Raw genomic sequence first — 19,549 nt, forward strand, 5'->3', positions numbered from 1 at the left:
AAGGAGGGGGCGTTGGCGGTCGGGGCGGCGCAGCGGTCGGGTCTGGGCGGCGAGGGGGGTGGTGGTTGGGAGATGGGAGGAAGAGAGGTTGCAGATGGGGGGTGGGGGTGGTTTTCGCGTGAATGGGTAAGGTTTCACGTGAATGGGGTTAGTGTTTTCGAATCTACGCGAACGCGTGGAGCACGCGATCGCGTGATTTTGGGCAAAAAGGGTGTTGACGTGAACGCGCCATTGACGCGATCACATGAATTCGGAAAAAGGTAAGGGACTGTACACGTGAAGCACGCAAACGCGTTGCTGAAAATTGTGCTAAACTCACAATTCCAGCGTCGTTTTGGCGCAACTCTCTGTTTCCAATGGGGTCCACAAAATCTACGCGACGCGGACGCGTCGCTCACGCTTTCGCGTGGGATGTGCGTAGTGCAAGTGACGCGTTCACGTCAGGGACGCGAACGCATGGGCCGATTTGTGCTAAACGCACACCAGCCGCATGATTCCAGCCCAACTTTCTGGGCGTTGGATCTTTACGCCGATTTCCATTCGACGCCCACGCGTGGCCTGTGCACTCGCGTGGGTTGATTTTTTTTTATGCAATTATGCAGTATGCAATATGCAATGCTAATGTAGATGCTATGAATAGTTCCAGGTTCAATAAAAATAAAATAAAATAAAATAAAACAAAACGAAGTAAAATTGGAAAAGGAACGATCATACCATGGTGGGTTGTCTCCCACCAAGCACTTTTAGTTAAAGTCCTTAAGTTGGACATTTGATGAGCTTCCTGCTATGGTGGCTTGTGCTTGAATTCATCCAAAAATCTCCTCTACTGTTTGGAATGCCAACAGCCTCCAGGGTCCCAAACTAGGCATGTAAAGCCTTTGAGTAAATTCAAACAGGTTCTCAGGTTCCTGGGGTGTTGAATGTCAGAATAGATTCCAAGATCTCAAACCTTGCTCTTATCTCCGCCTTTGTCTTGATTTATATTTTTCCAGCCGGGCGGTTTGGAAGTTGCATTCTCACCAAGATGGCCAAACATTCTCCGAGACCCATTTAATCGAACTCGAAACCAATCCTTACACTTCAGATTGAAGCGTGAAACCTTATTCAATTTTGCATACCAGCCTTGAGCACGAACCATTTCCTTTTTACTCTTAAAATCGCAAAGAGCTCTAAGCTGACCATCTGTTTCAAGCAAACCATATTCAAGTGGAAAAGTAAAGATAAAAGCTAAGGATTTTACCCACTTGAAATTTGTATTGGGTGGTAATGGCCTTGGAATAGGTGTTTCCAGTGGTTTTGCAAGCTCTACTCCCTCGTGTTCTTCTGTGAATTCTTCCACTTCCTTGCAAATTTCTTCAGTTGTAACCATGTCTTGATCGAAGTCCTCGATATCTTCCTCATCACTTAAGTCATAAATTGGAGGTTGTGAAAAATCTACTTCTGCATCATCTTCGTATTCACTTGGGGAAGATTCTTTCATCTCAAAGAATTCACTTGCGGATGCAAGTTCATTACTAGGAGAACTGGACTCGTAATCTTCATCATCAAGGAAACTTTCTTGTTGAGTTATTCCGTCCAGTTCTTCATAAGATTCTTGCCTTGGAGGTTGCGCACTACCCTCCTTAGCATCAATTGTAAATTTCTTGACGGAACTCTCCACAATTCTGGATTCCCATGGAGGTTCAGCATCTCCTAAGTCTTCAACCAATTCTTTTTCTTCTATAATTTCAGCTTCCTCCACTTGTTCCAGTACAAAATCATGATTCGTACTATCCAGTGGTGTTTCTAGTATCTCCTTCATGCTGTGTTCTCCATTAGATTGTCCACATGAAGCCATTGGGGTTCCTTGAGTGTCCGAACGTCGGGAAGGTAGTCTATTTATCGCTTGATTCAATTGGTGAAGTGTAGCATGAAATTTTTCAAATGTTTCTTTGAGTTTCTCCCTTGATTCTTGGAGTGATGGATATGGACATGGTGCGTAGGGAAGTGGTGGTTCTTGAGAGTAATTAGGTTGGAATTGGGGTGGATATGGGTTAGGGTTATATGGAGGTGAATGGTGGTAGTTGGCTTGTGAGTGTGGTGGTTCAAAGCTGTGTTGAGTAGGTGGTTCATAGGCGTATGATGGGGCTTGTCGGTAATTACAAGGGGGTCCATCATAACTATTGTTCTGACATGCATTATTGAATGGTCGTCGTCCATGATAGTTTGGAAGGTGTTGTTGCCTAAAGGGTTGATCAGATCCTCGTGGCTCCGTCCATCTTTGATTGTTTTGACCTTGATGCATGTTTCTGTTATAGCTTCCATTCCTTTCAACATTATTAGAACCAAACTCAAAGTAATAGGGGTGAGAGTTCATAGTAAATAATAAAAATTAAAGCAAAAATAAAAAGAAATAAACAAGCAAAAGAAAATATTTACAATAACCAATAATAAGGCACACAGTTGCAACTCCCCGGCAACGGCACCATTTTGAAGAACGAAACTCTCGCACGATCTAGAATTTTTACAAATAGATTCACGTTGTAAGTATAACTAAGAATAATTATTGATACTCTTAATAAAAGGCCTTGACTGGGGGAATAATTAAGTGGAACTTCTATTCTTATGGGAATCTTCTCAAGTGTGGTGTAAAAAGGTTGTTGTTCTCACTCGATTTCCCCTTACTAATTAAGGAAAGGTATGTTGATTGAACTAACTCTTACCCTCAGGTCCTAGCCCTCTCCCTTGGGGAGGTCTAGTGTTTGTGGGTATGGAATTAGCCAACAACATCTAGTTTAACCAAGCACTTGAGCATTCCAACTCAAGTATCACCTCTTAATCAACCCCTATGTCAAGTAAAAATTCTACTCCATTGACATGAAATTAATAATCATAAAAATATAAGAAGACATAATTAATTAAAATAAAATGGAGAATTAAAATCAATTAAATAAAAATAACTTCATATATTAATAAATCCAAAATGTAACATACTTAATTGAATAGAGCCAATGAGTAACTAATTAAAAATAAAAGAATAAGGAAACAAACTAAAGTAATTTATTCAATGGAGGTAATGACTTTTAGCATCCCACAAATCCAAGCAAAAGCATAAACTATCAATGTAATGCAACTCTAAAAACTCAGATCTAAAACTAAATGTAATCCAAATGTGATGAATCTCAATGTGTGTGGATGCCTCCTCTGTTAAAGTTATCCCTCCAGCCATGGTTAGAATTATCTCTCCAACCTTGGTTGGAATTGTCCTGTCATCCATGGTTATTGTTGCCACCTTAGTTGTAGTTGCCACCTTGGTGATTATATCCTTGATTCGGGCGGTCATAGAAGTTGTGAGTGACTGCCACAGTGTTGTCTTCTTGGAGCTGTGGATATTCATCGGTGTAATGACTATAATCAGCACAGATCCCGCATACTCTTTGTGGAACTAACTGTTGGCTTTGTTGTGGTGGAGGCTGAGCTTGTTATGCTTGTTGTTGATTCAACTGCATCTGCTTCAGTAGGTTGGTCATTTCACATATACTCTGGGTGAGAGCAGTAGTCTCTTTGCTAGTGAAAATCTCTGCAACAGCCTTGGGGTTACGCCTCTGTCTGTGATTCCTAGTGGACTCAGCTAAGTCGCTGATCAGCTGCCATGCTTCATCTGCAGTTTTGTACTTTTTCAGTTAACCATTACTGGCACCTTCCAGTGTAGTCTTATCCTGGGGATTCATGCCTTGGGTGAAGTAGCTGATCAATACTAGTCTATCAATCATGTGATGGGGACATGCGTCCAGGAGATTGTTGAAGCACTCCCAATATTCAAAGAGAGTCTCTGATTCACCTTGAACAATGCAGGAGATCTCTTTTCTCAGTCTATCTGTGACTTCAGCTGGGAAATATTTTTCCAAAAATTCTCTTCTAAGCGTGTCCCAGTTGGTAACAGTCGCTTGAGGTTGGGAGTAGTATCACTCCCTCGCCTTTCCCTCGAGAGAAAACGGGAAGGCGATTAACAAAATAGAAGTTTCATCTACACCATGACGCCTAACAGTAGAACAGGCTGTCTGGAAATCTCTAAGGTGCTTGATAGGCTCTTGAGTAGGTAAGCCATGAAACTTGGACATCAAGTTGATCAGTGCGGTTTTTAGTTCAAAATCTGCAGCTGTAGTCGGGTGATGCACTTGATATGGATGCAGTGTAAAATCTGGGGCTCCTGCCTCTTGGAGAGTAATCCTCCTAGGTGCTGCCATGTTTCCTGCACGTAAATCAACTGGATCAGTAGTAAATGAGCTTGTCTCGCTCTCAGATGGCGGTTCAGATTCGCCTTCAGATGAGACTGGTGAGTTGATAATAATCACTTCACCACCCTCGGAGACTAACCGACGTCGAGTTCGTCTAATATGTGAAAGAGTTCTTTCAATTTCAGGATCAAATGGGACTAAACTCGGATCAGGAAATGAACGCGTCATTCAATGAGAAAAACATGTAACTCATGGTAACAGAAATAAAAATAAAATATGCAAATAAAATAAAATATATACACTAATTAATAATTTAACACACTATTGCAACTCCCCGACAACGGCGCCATTTTGAAGAACGAAACTCTCGCGCGATCTAGAATTTTCACAAATAGATTCGCGTTGTAAGTATAGCTTCTAGACCGACAAAAGTTCCTTTCTTACAAAAGTTTAGTTGTCACAAGTAATAAAACCCAATAAAAATAAATAACCGAAGTATTTAAACCTCGGGTCGTCTTCTCAAGGAGTTGCAGGGCAGTATGATTTATTATTGGTTATGGAAAATTGTGTATTTTTGGGTTTTTGAAATAAGGAACAGGTAATTTAAATGGAAAGAAAAATAAATTAATGATTATAAAATCTCTTGGCAAGGTGTAAGAAATTGAAGTCCTATTCTAATTATCCTTATCAGGTGTGAAGAGAATTGGATTCAGCTCCCACTTTTAATTAACCCTTGCTAGACAAAGAAAAGTCAAGTAGACAAATTAATTTGATCCTCAGGTCCTAGTCAACTCCTGTGGAGAGACTAAAATTATTGGAGTACAAATTAACCAGCAAAGAATTCAAATTCCAATCAACAGCTGAGTTTGATAACTCAAGTATTATAAATTACTTAACCAAAGCCAAAAGGGGAAAATAAATCTAAATTGAATTGAAATCATCATAAATAGAATAAGAAAATTATTAGTCTGAAATACCTCAAATTATATTAAATAGAACATTCAAATCTTAACATGGAAAATTTCATAAGCCAATTTGAAAAGATAAGTAATTAACAAATAAAAGTAATAGAAGAAATAAAACTAGAAAGTAATTTAAAGGAACATTGAACCTGTGATTGTAGAAGCAATCCTAAAAATAAGAGAAATCCTAATCCTAAATCCTAAGAGAGAGGAGAGAACTTCTCTCTCTAAAAACTACATCTAAAACCTAAAATTATGAATTATTCAGTTGTATCTACGTATATCCCTTTTGATTCCTCCATTCCCTTGCTTATATTCTGTGTTTCTGGCTTGGATTTGGGCCGAAAAAGGGTCCAGAAATCGCTGGGGGCATTTTCTGCAGACTTTTGTACGTGGCGTCTATCACGCGTCCGCGTGGGTCACGCATACGCGTCAATTGCGTTCTGCTCAAGGTGCGCGTCCGCATCATCCACGCGTTCGCGTCGCTGCATTTTTGCGCTAGGCACGCGTTCGCGTCATCCATGCGTTCGCGTCGCTGCCTTTTCTTCAAAACTCCATTTTTGTGCTTTCCTTCCATTTTTGTATGTTTCCTTTTTGTCCTTTGAGCCATTCCTACCCTATGAGATCTGAAACACTTAACACACAAATCATGGTATCAAATGGTAATAAAGGATAATTAAAATTAATATTTTTAAAGCATAGGAAACATGTTTTTCACTGATATCATACAATAAGGAAGGGAAAGTAAAACCATGCAATTTACATGAATAAGTGGGTGAAGAATTGATAGAAACACTCAATTTGAGCACAAATTATATCATAAAATATGGGTTTATCAATGACCCAATGCACTTGCTGGTTAGTTGTACCGAAGTTGTGAAAAGTGTGATCACAATTGTGTGCACCAAGTTTTTGCTGCCGTTGCCAGGGATTGTTCGAGTTTGGACAACTGACGGTTCATCTTGTTGCTTAGATTAGGAATAATTTATTTTTGTGGGTTTAGAGTCACTAAATTTGAGTCTTTTATTTCCTTTTCAAAAAATCTTATTTTTCTTTATTAATCTTTAATTTTTCTTTAAGTCTTCTGTTTGAGTTTAGTTTCATGTTTTAAGTTTGGTGTCAATTGCATGTTTTTATTTCCCTTCAATTTTTCGAATTGCATGTTTTTATTTTTCTTCATAGTTTTAATTACATGTTCTTAGTTCTTTCTTGATCTTCAAGTTGTTCTTGATAATTTTCTTTATTTGATCTTTAAAAATTCCGAGTTTGGTGTCTTCTTTGTGTTTTTCTTTTAATTTTCAAAAATTTGTGTTTGGTTTTCTAAAAATTTTAAGTTTGGTGTCCTTTATATGTTCTTGTATTCTTTGAGTTTCTTGAGTCTTGTTCTTAGTGTTCTTTTTAATCTTTAAGGTGTTCTTGTGTTTTCTTTGTGTTTTGATCTTAAAGTTTATAAGTTTGGTGTCCCTTTGTGTTTTTCTTTAAATTTTCGAAAATTAAGGGCATTAGATCTAAAAATTTTAAGTTTTGAGTCTTTTTGGTGTTTTTCTCTTTCCTCATTAAAATTCAAAAAATAAAAAAATATCCTTTCCTTTAATTGTTCATAATTTTCGAATTCATTAGGTTGATTTAGTCAAAATTTTTAAAATTTGATAGTTTCTTGTTAGTCAAGTCAAAATTTTAATTTTAAAAATCTATCTTTTTAAATCTTTTTCAAAACAAATTCTTTTTCAATTTTCTTTTTATATTTTTCGAAAATCTTTTATAAAATTCTTCAAAATCTTTTTCTTTCTTTTTATATAATTTTCGAATTATTGGTCTTATTTTATTATTTTGATTGAAAAATTTTAAGTTTGGTGTTTTCTTGTTAAGAAAGTTTCAATCTTTAAAATTTTAAATCATATCTTTCTCAAATCTTTTCTTTTATTTATTTTCTTACAAGTATTAATTTTCAAGTATCTTTAATTTTAAGACATGTCTTTTTCAAAACTTCCTAACCACTCTCTCTCTCCTCATTTTTTTTTTCAAAAATCCACAAAAAATTTTTTTAAATCTTTTTAATTAATTAATTAATTTAGTTCTCTAATTTCTGTTATTTCTTTTTCTCTTCTTAATTTTCGAAACTTACATCATTTTTATTTACTTTATTTTAATTTCTTTAATACAATCCACATCATCTCCCTTTCTCCATTATAGACCTAAGTGGAAATGAACAGTCCAGAAGGACTCTGGGGTCATATGCTAATCCCACTACTGCTTCATATGGGAGCAGTATCTGTATACCTCCCATTAGAGCCTGCAATTTTGATTTAAATCCTCAGCTCATTATCATGGTGCAGCAAAATTGCCAGTATTCCGGTCTTCCACAAGAAGAACCTACTGAGTTTTTGGCACAGTTCTTACAAATTGGTGACACGGTACGTGATAAAGAAGTGGATCAGGATGTCTACAGATTATTGCTGTTTCCATTTGCTGTAAAAGACCAAGCTAAGAGGTGGTTAAATAACCAACCCAAAGCCAGCATAAGAACATGGAAACAATTGTCAGAGAAATTCTTGAATCAATATTTCCCTCCAAAAAGGATGACACAGCTAAGGCTGGACATCCAAGGCTTTAAACAAGAGGATAAGGAATCCCTTTACAATGCCTGGGAAAGGTACAGAAAGATGCTAAGGAAATACCCCTCTGAAATATTTTCGGAGTGGGTGCAGTTAGACATCTTCTACTATGGACTTACAGAAAAGGACCAAATATCTCTAGACCACTCAGCTAGTGGATCTATACACATGAGAAAGACAATTGAAGAGGCTCAACAGCTCATAGATACAGTTGCTAGAAATCAGCATCTGTACTTAAGTAGTGAGTCCTTCATGAAAGAAGAGGCTAAGGCAGTATCCACTGAACTTAGTCCTCCAGAACAAGTTGCTGAACTCAATCAGTAACTATTTTCTATAACAAAACAGTTAGCAGAATTCAAGGAGATGCTACAAGAAACCAAAAATGCTAACCAGAATATGGAAAAATAATTAAATCAGACAAAACAACAGTTATCTAAACAGATAACAGAAGAATGCCAAGCTGTTCATTTAAGGAGTGGAAAGACATTGAATGACTCAACTCAAAGCAGCGTGAAGCCAAGAAAGGAACATCTAACAGAGGATAACCAATTCACTACCCAAAATCCCTCTGAGGACAGTAAGAGCTCAGAGAGGAATGATTCTGGTGTCCAAACGCCAGAAAAGGGTCAGAGGTCAGCGTTAAATGCCCATTCAGAAGCCAATTTTGGCGTTCAAACACCAATGAGGGATTAGACACCTACAAGTGCTGATAACAACCCCCTTAAGCAGGCTTCTCCAACCACTTCTGTAGGAAATAAACCTGCAGCAACTAAGCTTGAAGAGTATAAATCCAAGATGCCTTATCCTCAGAAACTCCGCCAAGCGGAACAGGATAAACAATTTGCCCGCTTTGCAGACTATCTCAGGACTCTTGAAATAAAGATTCCATTTGCAGAGGCACTTGAGCAAATACCCTCTTATGCTAAGTTCATGAAAGAGATCTTAAGTCATAAGAAGGATTGGAGAGAAACTGAAAAAGTTTTTCTCACTGAAGAATGCAGTGCAGTCATCTTAAAAATCTTACCAGAGAAGCTTAAAGATCCCGAAATCTTTATGATACCATGCACATTAGAGGGTACTTGTACCAAGACAACTTTATGTGATCTTGGGGTAAGTATCAACCTGATACCTGCATACACTATCAGAAAGCTTGGTTTGACTGAAGAAGTCAAACCAACCCGAATATGTCTCCAACTTGCTGATGGCTCTATTAAAATTCCATCAGGCATAATTGAGGACATGATTGTCAAGGTTGGGCCATTTACCTTTCCCACTGACTTTGTAGTGCTGGAAATGGAGGAGCACAAGAGTGCAACTCTCATTCTAGGAAGACCTTTTCTAGCAACTGGACGAACCCTCATTGACGTCCAAAAAGGGGAGGTGACCCTGAGAGTCAATAAGGATGAGTTTAGGTTGAATGCTGTCAAAGCCATGCAGCATCCAGACACATCAAAAGACTGCATGAGCATTGATATTATTGACTCCCTGGTGGAAGAGGTCAATATGACTGAGAGTCTCGAATCAGAGCTAGAGGACATTTTTAAAGATGTTCAGCCTGATCTGGAGGAACCAGAGAAAACAGAAGAACCTCTGAAAACTCCTCAGGAAGAGGAGAAGCCTCCTAAACCCGAGCTCAAACCACTACCACTATCCCTGAAATATGCCTTTTTAGGAGAAGATAACACTTTTCCGGTAATCATAAGCTCTGCTTTAGAGCCACAAGAAGAGAAAGTACTAATTCAGGTGCTAAGGACACACAAGACAGCTCTTGGGTGGTCCATAAGCAATCTTAAGGACATTAGCCCAGCCAGATGCATGCACAAGATCCTATTGGAGGATGATGCTAAGCCAGTGGTTCAACCACAGAGGCGGTTGAATCCAGCCATGAAGGAGGTGGTGCAGAAAGAGGTCACTAAATTACTAGAGGCTGGGATTATTTATCCTATTTCTGATAGCCCCTGGGTGAGCCCTGTCCAAGTCGTCCCCAAGAAGGGAGGTATGACAGTGGTTCATAACGAAAAAAATGAACTGGTTCCTACAAGAACAGTTACAGGGTGGCATATGTGTATTGACTACATAAGGCTCAATACAGCCACCAGAAAGGATCATTTTCCTTTACCATTCATAGACCAGATACCAGAGAGACTAGCAGGTCATGAATACTACTACTTTTTGGATGGCTATTCAGGTTACAACCAAATTGCAGTAGATCCTCAAGCCCAAGAGAAAACAGCATTCACATATCCATCTGGAGTATTTGCCTACAGAAGGATGCCATTTGGTCTGTGCAATGCACCTGCAACCTTTTAGAGGTGCATGCTCTCTATCTTCTCTGGTATGGTAGAGAAATTTCTAGAAGTCTTCATGAATGACTTCTCAGTATTTGGAGACTCATTCAGCTCCTGTCTTGACCATCTAGCACTTGTTCTGAGAAGGTGCCAAGAGACTAACCTGATTTTAAACTGGGAAAAATGTCACTTTATGGTGACTGAAAGAATTGTCCTTGGGCACAGAATTTCAAACAAGGGAATAGAGGTGGATCAAGCTAAGGTAGAGGTAATTGAAAAATTACCAACACCTACCAATGTCAAGGCAATCAGAAGCTTTCTGGGGCATGTATGATTCTATAGGAGGTTTATAAAGGATTTTTCAAAAATTGCAAAATCTCTGAGCAATCTGCTAGCCACTGATACACTATTTGTCTTTGACACAGAGTGTCTGCAGGCCTTTGAGACTCTGAAAGCTAAGTTGGTCACAGCACCAGTCATTTCTGCACTAGACTGGACATTACCATTCGAACTAATGTGTGATGCTAGTGATCATGCTATTGGCGCAGTATTGGGACAGAGACATGACAAGCTTCTGCATGTCATTTATTATGCTAGCCGTGTTTTAAATGACGCATAGAAAAATTACACAACCACAGAAAAGGAGTTTCTTGCAGTGGTTTATGCCATTGACAAGTTCAGATCTTATTTAGTAGGATCAAAAGTGATTGTGTACACTGACCATGCTGCTCTAAAATATCTCCTCACAAAGTAGGATTCAAAACCCAGACTCATAAGATGGGTGTTGCTTCTGCAAGAGTTTGATATAGAAATAAGAGACAGAAAAGGGACAGAGAACCAGGTAGCCGATCACTTGTCCCGGATAGAACCAGTAGCAGGAGCGTCCCTCCCTCCTACTGAGATCTCTGAAACCTTTCTGGATGAGCAACTATTTGCCATTCAGGAAGTACCATGGTTTGCAGATATTGCAAACTATAAAGCTGTGAGATTCACACCCAAGGAGTACAGTAGGTAGCAAACAAAAACATTGGTTTCTGATGCCAAGTACTACTTGTGGGATGAACTATATCTCTTTAAGAGATGTGCAGACGGAATGATCCGTAGATGTGTGCCTAGAGAAGAGGCGCAAAAGATCCTATGGCATTGCCATGTATCACAATATGGAGGATATTTCGGAGGTGAGCGAACAGCCACAAAGGTTCTCCAATGTGGCTTCTACTGGCCTACTCTCTATAGAGACTCCCGAGAGTTTATACGTAATTGTGACAGTTGCTAGAGAGCTGGTAATCTACCTCACGGTTATGCCATGCCTCAGTAAGGGATCTTAGAGATTGAATTATTTGATGTATGGGGTATTGACTTCATGGGGCCTTTTCCACCATCATATTCAAACACTTATATTCTGGTGGCAGTAGACTATATATCTAAATGGGTAGAGGCAATTGAAACACCCACTAATGATACTAAGACAGTGCTAAAATTCCTCCAGAAGCATATCTTCAGCAGGTTTGGTGTCCCTAGAGTACTGATCAGTGATGGAGGCACTCATTTCTGCAATAAACAGCTTGACTCTGCTCTGATCCGATATGGAATTAACCATAAAGTGGCAACTCCGTATCATCCACAGACAAATGGGCAGGCTCAAGTCTCAAATAGAGAACTAAAATGAATCCTGGAATGGACTATAAATACCCATAGAAGGGATTGGGCAAGAAGTCTGGATGATGCTCTGTGGGCATACAGAATCGCATTCAAGACTCCTATAGGGACCTCTCCATACCAGCTTGTGTATGGCAAAGCCTGTCATCTACCAGTAGAACTGGAACACAAGGCCTACTGGGCAACCAGGTTCCTAAACCTTGATGCTAAGATGGCTGGAGAGAAAAGATTACTCCAGTTGAATGAACTAGAGGAGTTCAGACTCAATGCTTTTGAAAATGCTAAAATTTACAAGGAGAAAGCAAAAAGGTGGCATGATAGAAAGCTGTCATCTTGAGTCTTTGAGCCAGGGAAGAAGGTTCTGCTGTTTAACTTTAGGCTCAGATTGTTCCCTGGGAAATTAAAATCCCGGTGGAGGGGACCATATATGATTACAAGTGTGTCACCATATGGATATGTAGAGCTTCAGGATATTGACTCTGACAAAAAGTTCATTGTTAATGGACAGAGAGTCAAGCATTACCTTGAAGGCCATGTTGAGCAAGAATGCTCAAGACTGAGACTGGATTAAAGCTCAGTAAAGTCCAGCTAAAGACAGTAAAGAAGCGCTTGCTGGGAGGCAACCCAGCCATTAACAAATTAGATGTTTATAACAATTATATAAGTTTATTTAATTTTGTTATTCATGTTTGTTGATACATTTTAGTAAATAATACAGAGAAACAAAGGTTCAAAACATAAAGCAGAGGAATCACAGAGAAAAAGAGCTCACTGGCGTTAAAATGCCAGTAAAGAGGCATTTTGGGCGTTAAACGCCAGAATGGGCAGCATTCTGGGCGTTTAATGCCAGAATCAGCAGCATCCTGGGTGTTCAGAAAAACGCCCAGTAACAAAGGGGTTTCTGGCGTTTAACACCCTGACTGGGCGTTTAATGCCAGAACAGCAAGGGGGAGGTAATTTCGTTTCCAATTCAATTTTTTTTTAATTTTCATATTTTCATTCATAATTTTCTGCATAAAAATGTTACAAATATTCATCTTTTAATTTCCATTTCAAAAATTAATAATCCTATAAGTTCTTTTTAATTGTTTTTCAAATTCTTTTTCAAAACGTTTTAAAAACTCATTTATCTTTCCAATTCCTTTCCAAATTTTTTTAATTCATCCATATTATCTTTTAATTCTTAGATGCATTAACAAAAATTCAGATTTCACTTCCTCATATCTTTTTCATATCATGTTTATCTTTTATTAATCATATCTTTCTCTCATATCTTTTTCTAAAAATTCAAAACCCACCCTCCTCCCTTTCATATACACATTCGGCCAACCCCCTTGGCACATTATTCGAATCCTTCTCTCTCTCTCTCTCTCTATTCCTCTTTTTTCTTTTCTTTTGCTTGAGGACAAGCAAACCTCTAAGTTTGGTGTGATTTTCCGTGATCACTGACCAAGATCATGGCCCCTAAAAGAAAACAAACCACTCCAAGAGGCAAGAAAGAAAATAATCCAAAACTATCTTGGATGCATGAGAGGTTCTGCACCAAAGAACATGCAGACCATTACTTCAAAATTGTGTGTAGAAGATCAGTGATCCCGGAAGTTAAATTCGATCTGAATGAAGACGAATATCTGGAGATCCAAGAGCAGATTTGAAACAGAGGCTGGGAAGTCCTAGCTAATTCTGAGATGAATATGGGAAGAAACATGGTCCTGGAATTCTATGCAAATCTGTGGCTGACAGATAAGCAAAGAATAGAGGGAACTGCCTTCCACACTTTTTGGACTATGGTCAGAGGGAAGGTTATTTACTTTCACCTTGACAAAGTAAGAGAAGTCCTCAAACTTCTTCAACTACAAGATGATTCAGAATCCTTTAATAGGAGAATGGCTAAAGATAAAAAGCTGGATCAAGTTCTAGAGGACATATGCCTCCCTGGAACCAAGTGGATAACCAATATAAAAGGTGTCCCAAACTAACTAAAGAGAGGAGACCTCAAACCGGTTGCTAGGGGCTAGCTGGATTTTATTGGGCGTTCTATACTTCCCACCAGTAACCGCTCTGAAGTCACTGTCAAAAGAGCAGTGATGATCCACTGTATTATGCTGGGAAAAGAAGTGGAGGTTCATCAGCTGATTCCTTGTGAAATTTACACATTTGCAAACAAGGAATCCACTGAGGCCAAATTGGCTTACCCAAACTTGATTAGTCTGTTATGTAAAGATGCGAGGGTAAAGATAGGCGTGGATGAGTATATCCTAGTTGAATGCCCAATCACCAAAAAGGTAATGGATGGACCTCAAGTTCAAGACAACCCCATCAAGAGGAGTGCGCATGAGCTCCTCCCAGAACTCCCTCAATTTGACTATTGGGCCCGCTTAGAAGCATCTGTCACCAAGTTGCAAGAATCTATGGATCAACTCAAAGAAGAGCAGCAGAATCAAAACAGCATGCTCTGCAAACTGCTCAAAGAACAAGAGAAGCAAGGGCGTGAGTTGCAGGAGCTAAAGTGCCAAAAGCTGTCCCTTGAAGAGCCAGACATCCCACAGATTAAAGGAGCACTCATCTCTCAAAATAAAGGTTGTTGAGTCCTAACTCTGTGATAACTTTCATTATTAGAAACCTATTTTAAGAGTTACATGAGCATTAGTATTAGTAGCATTTAATTTTCCATTTTAATTTTATGTTATTTTCATAAAATTTGAATTGCATGAGTAGTACTTTATTTTTATTTTCCAATATGGCTATAATTTACTCTTCTTATCATCATTAAACATGAATAAAATAGTAGATTTTTTTTAGAAGAGCAAGGGTGCAAACATCTCAAGTATAAAATAAGAAAAATTCAAATTATTTATATGTGGTGGCATTACTTTAGCTCTCTGAATGAATGCTTGAACAGTGCATTTTTTTTATAGTGAAGTTTATGAATGTTAAAATTGTTGGCTCTTAAAATAATAATGAAAAAAGAGAAATGTTATTGATAATCTGAAAAATCATAAAATTGATTCTTGAAGCAAGAAAAAGCAGTGAAAAACACAAAGCTTGTGAAAAAAAAAAGCAGAAAAAGCCAATAACCCTTTAAACTAAAAGGCAAGGATAAAAAGGATCTAAGGCTTTGAGCATCAGTGGATAGGAGGGCCCAAAGGAATAAAATCCTGCCCTAAGCAACTAAATCAAGCTGTCCCTAACCATGTGCTTGTGTCATGAAAGTCCAAGTGAAAAGCTTGAGACTGAGTGGTTAAAGTCGTGAACCAAAGCAAAAAGAGTGTGCTTAAGAATTCTGGGCACCTACTGGGGACTTTAGCAAAGCTGAGTCATAATCTAAAAAGGTTCACCCAGTTATGTGTCTGTGGCATTTATGTATCCGGTGGTAATACTGGAAAACAAGATGCTTAGGGCCACGACCAAGACTCATAAAGTAATTGTGTTCAAGAATCAACATACTAAACTAGGAGAATCAATAACACTATCTGAATTCTGAGTTCCTATGGATGCCAATCATTCTGAACTTCAAATGATAAAGTGAGATGCCAAAACTATTCAGAGGCAAAAAGCTATAAGTCCCGCTCATCTAATTTGAATTTGAGCTTCATTAAAGACTCTGAGATTTTATTGCACCATAATCTTTTTTTATCCTATTTTATTTTTCTAGTTACTTGGGGACAAGCAACAGTTTAAGTTTGGTATTATGATGAGCGGATAATTTATACGCTTTTTGGTAGTGTTTTCATATAGTTTTTAGCATGTTTTATTCACTTTTTATTATATTTTTATTAGTTTTTATGCAAAAATCATATTTCTGGACTTTACTTTGAGTTTGTGTATTTTTCTATAATTTTAGGTATTTTCTGGCTGAAATTGAGGGACCTAAGCAAAAATCTGATTCAGAGACTGAGAAAGGACTGCAGATGCTGTTGGATTCTGACCTCCATGCACTCGAAGTGGATTTTCTGGAGCTACAGAAGCCCAATTGGCACGATCTCAATTGCGTTGGAAAGTAGACATCTTGGGATTTCCAACAATATATAATAGTCCATACTTTGCCCGAGATTTGATGGCCCAAACTAGCGTTTAAACGCCCACCAGAGACCCTTTTCTGGAGTAAAACGCCAGAACTGGCACCAAAGCTGGAGTTAAATGCCCAAACTGGCACCAAAGCTGGCGTTTAACTCCAAGAATGACCTATGCACGTGAAAGCTTCAAAGCTCAGTCTAAACACTCAACAAGTGGGCCCCAGAAGTGGATTTCTGCACTATCTGCACTTAGTTACTCATTTTCTGTAAACCTAGGGTACTAGTCTAGTATAAAAACTACTTTTAGAGATTCATTTTGGAACTTATGACATTTTTACATCTCATATTGTATCTTCTACGGCATGAGTCTCTAAACCCCATAGATGGGGGTGAGGAGCTCTACTGTGTTTCAATGGATTAATGCAATTACTATTATTTTCTATTCAATCACGCTTGCTTCTGTTCTAAGATACTCACTCGTACTTCAATATGAAGAATGTGATGATCCGTGACACTCATAATCATTCTCAAATTTATGAACGCGTGCTTGACAACCACTTCCGCTCTATCTGAGCTCAACGTAGTCATTGGGCGACAGCTTGAGTGCGTATCTCTTGGGTTTCTGATCCACGAGTTTGACTTGCCTCTCCTGACAACAGAGCATTCAAATCCGTGAAGTTAGAACCTTCGTGGTAGAGGCTAGAACCAATTGGCAGCATTCCTGAGATCCGGAAAGTCTAAACCTTGTCTGTGGTATTCTGAGTAGGATCTGGGATGGGATGACTGTGATGAGCTTCAAACTCACGAATGTTGGGTGCAGTGACAGTGTGCAAAAGGATAGAGAGATCCTATTCCAACACAAGTGAAAACCAACAGATAATTAGCCGTACAAAAACTGTACCTGGACCATTTTCATTGAGAGGACGAATGGTAGCCATTGACAACGGTGATCCACCAACATATAGCTTGCCATAGAAGAAGCCCTGTGTGTTTGGAGAAGAAGACAGTAGAAAAGCAGAGATTCAGAAGACAGAGCATCTCTGAAACCTCAACATGTTCTCCATTACTGAATAACAAGTATCATTCATTTCGTGCTCTTTTACTTTTTACAAACAAAATCATTTTTATCATTAATCTCCTGACTAAGAGTTACAGGATAACCATAGCTTGCTTCAAGCTGACAATCTCCGTGGGATCGACCCTTACTCACGTAAGGTATTACTTGGACGACCCAGTGCACTTGCTGGTTAGTTGTACCGGAGTTGTGAAAAGTGTGATCATAATTCCGTGCACTAACCGCTGCTAGTGGCAGTGGTCCTGCTAGTGGCATACAAATATCATCGCCTTCTGCGTCACCTCATCAGGGCCACGGAAACAATGACGATGACGAGGACTACCTAGATCTTTCGTGATTAGTGTTTCCTTTTATTATTTCATTGTATATATTTGATTTACTTGACTTTTAATTTATTTGAATATTTGATAATTTATTTTAAATAATAAGTTTCTATTATTTATAAATTGACATTAGTTATATAAGAATAAATTTAAATAATAAAAATTAAAATTGACTATTTATTTTACAATTAAAAAAATTGATTTACCATCGGATTTACCAAAGGAATAATTCAACGGTAATAGTACAGGAACAAAAACTATGGCGCCAACATTACCGTCGGAAAAATCTAGTGGTAACCAAATAATTTTTCAAGCACGTAATCCGTCGCAGAGTCTGACGGTAATTACCGTCAAACGAAAAGATTCTATCGGTAAAGATTTACTGGCAAAAATTTTGTTTTTGAAAGTTAAAGCTTTGGTTTCAGTAAGAGATTTTTCAAAAGCATCTTTATTTTTGTCAAAATATCTCAACTCAGATTTTTTAAATAAGGGTCTTTAACTAGCTAGTAATTTGTCCAAGTTTCCAGAATTTTGAGCAAATTTCGCTATATCTTGATTCAAACCTTTAACCACTTTATGCAATCTTTTATTTTTATTAATTTTGTCCATTAAAAAAATAACTGAGTGCTTTCCTTTAAATTTTTCATTTTTGGTTTTAAACCGTTTATTTTGTTCAATTAAATTAACAACACTTTCGATTTCACTCAATTTTTCTTTAAGAAATACATTTTCAACTTTTAAGGAATCATTTTCAGCCTCATATTCATAGCATTTATCCAAAAAAAAATTAACAAGAGCAGTTAAATCATCAATCATTTGATAGAGTTCTTCATTAATAAGGAGGGGATAGTTTACCTCTTTAACTTGATCTTGGTCAACCATGAAACAAGCTTGTACTTCGTGATTTGATTCTTCATCATCTTTGGAATCATTTTTCAAGTCCTCCCATAAAGCCATCAATACTTTCTTTTTGTTTTTTCTCATCTTGTCTTTTTTTTTTAATTTGGGACAGTCATACTTAAAATGACCAGCTTCCTTCCAATTATGGCATATGACCTTATTGAAACCCTTCTTTTGTTCCTTTGAGCTTGAGTCTTTGTATTTTTCTTTGCTCTTTCTGAGTCTTTTCAACCTCCTAACAAAAAACATAATTTTTTCATATGAAAAATTATCATCGGAATCATCTTCCAATCACTCAATATTAGATTTCAAGGTCACTCATTTCTTTTTAGTAACATAGTCCATGTGGGTAGTTTTATAAGCAAGTAGTTTTCCTCTCAACTCATCATATAATATTTGGTTTTGATTGCTACTCTCATATATGATTGTTGCTTTTATTTCTCACTCCTTAGTGAGACTTCTAAGCATCTTCTTCACTAGTACTTGTTCGTTGTGAGTCATCCCCAAAGCATCCAAGCTATTGATGATGATCAAGAATCCCTCAAACATCTCATCGATGATTTTTTCTTCCTTCATTGTGAATATTTTATATTTCTTTTTTAGCATATCGATCCTTATTTTCTTGACCTGTTCGATACCTTCATGAGTGACTAGGAGTTTATCCCAAATCTCTTTTACTGTTTTTCACCTTGATACCTTTCGATATTTTTCAAAGCTAATTGAGCAATGCATCATGTTAATTGCCTTTGCGTTCAGCTCCACCTTCTTCTTATATTCATCGTTCCATTCGACTTCATCTTTGGGAATCACCACTCCTTCTGCACTTGCTTTTGTTGGAACTTGAGTACTGTTCATAACGATGTTCCAAATGTTGTAATCGATAGATTGCACAAATATACTCATTCTCTCCTTTTAGTAGGTGTAGTTCTTGCTATTGAAGAAGGAAGATCTGTTATTAGACTGACCTTTAGTGAGTGTACGTGTAAGCCACGATATTCGAACTCATGTTGTTGGTCTTTGAATCTTTGCTCCAAGCTGTGAAGCTTGATTTCTTAAGACCAAGTTCTAATACCAATTGAAAGTTCTCTATGGCCTAGAGAAGAAGGGAGTTGAATCTATGACCTCTTTTAAACTTGAGCTCTTTTACTTCAAACTTGATTTTTGTCAATGTTGCTATTGAGTCTACAATATTGATAATGCAGGAGATAATTTTGTTTTGTCTCTTAACGATTAGATAGGTACAGAGCAAACACGTTTTTTTTAGTGAACTGAGATGCTGTGACTTCTGTCGGATTGATTATGTAGGAGACAATTTTATTTTGTCTCTTACCAAATAAAATCAGAAATAGAATAGAGAAGAAAGATCACACAACAATATATCATAGTTCAACTATCATGTGCAATGTGGCCTACATCCAGTTTTCACCACAATGTATAGTAGAATTTTTACTATCTTTTACAAAGATTACAATTACTAATTTCTCTAGGATTCTA

Source organism: Arachis hypogaea, chromosome 19, assembly GCF_003086295.3.
Source record: "Arachis hypogaea cultivar Tifrunner chromosome 19, arahy.Tifrunner.gnm2.J5K5, whole genome shotgun sequence".
NCBI classification, from domain to species: Eukaryota; Viridiplantae; Streptophyta; class Magnoliopsida; order Fabales; family Fabaceae; genus Arachis; species Arachis hypogaea.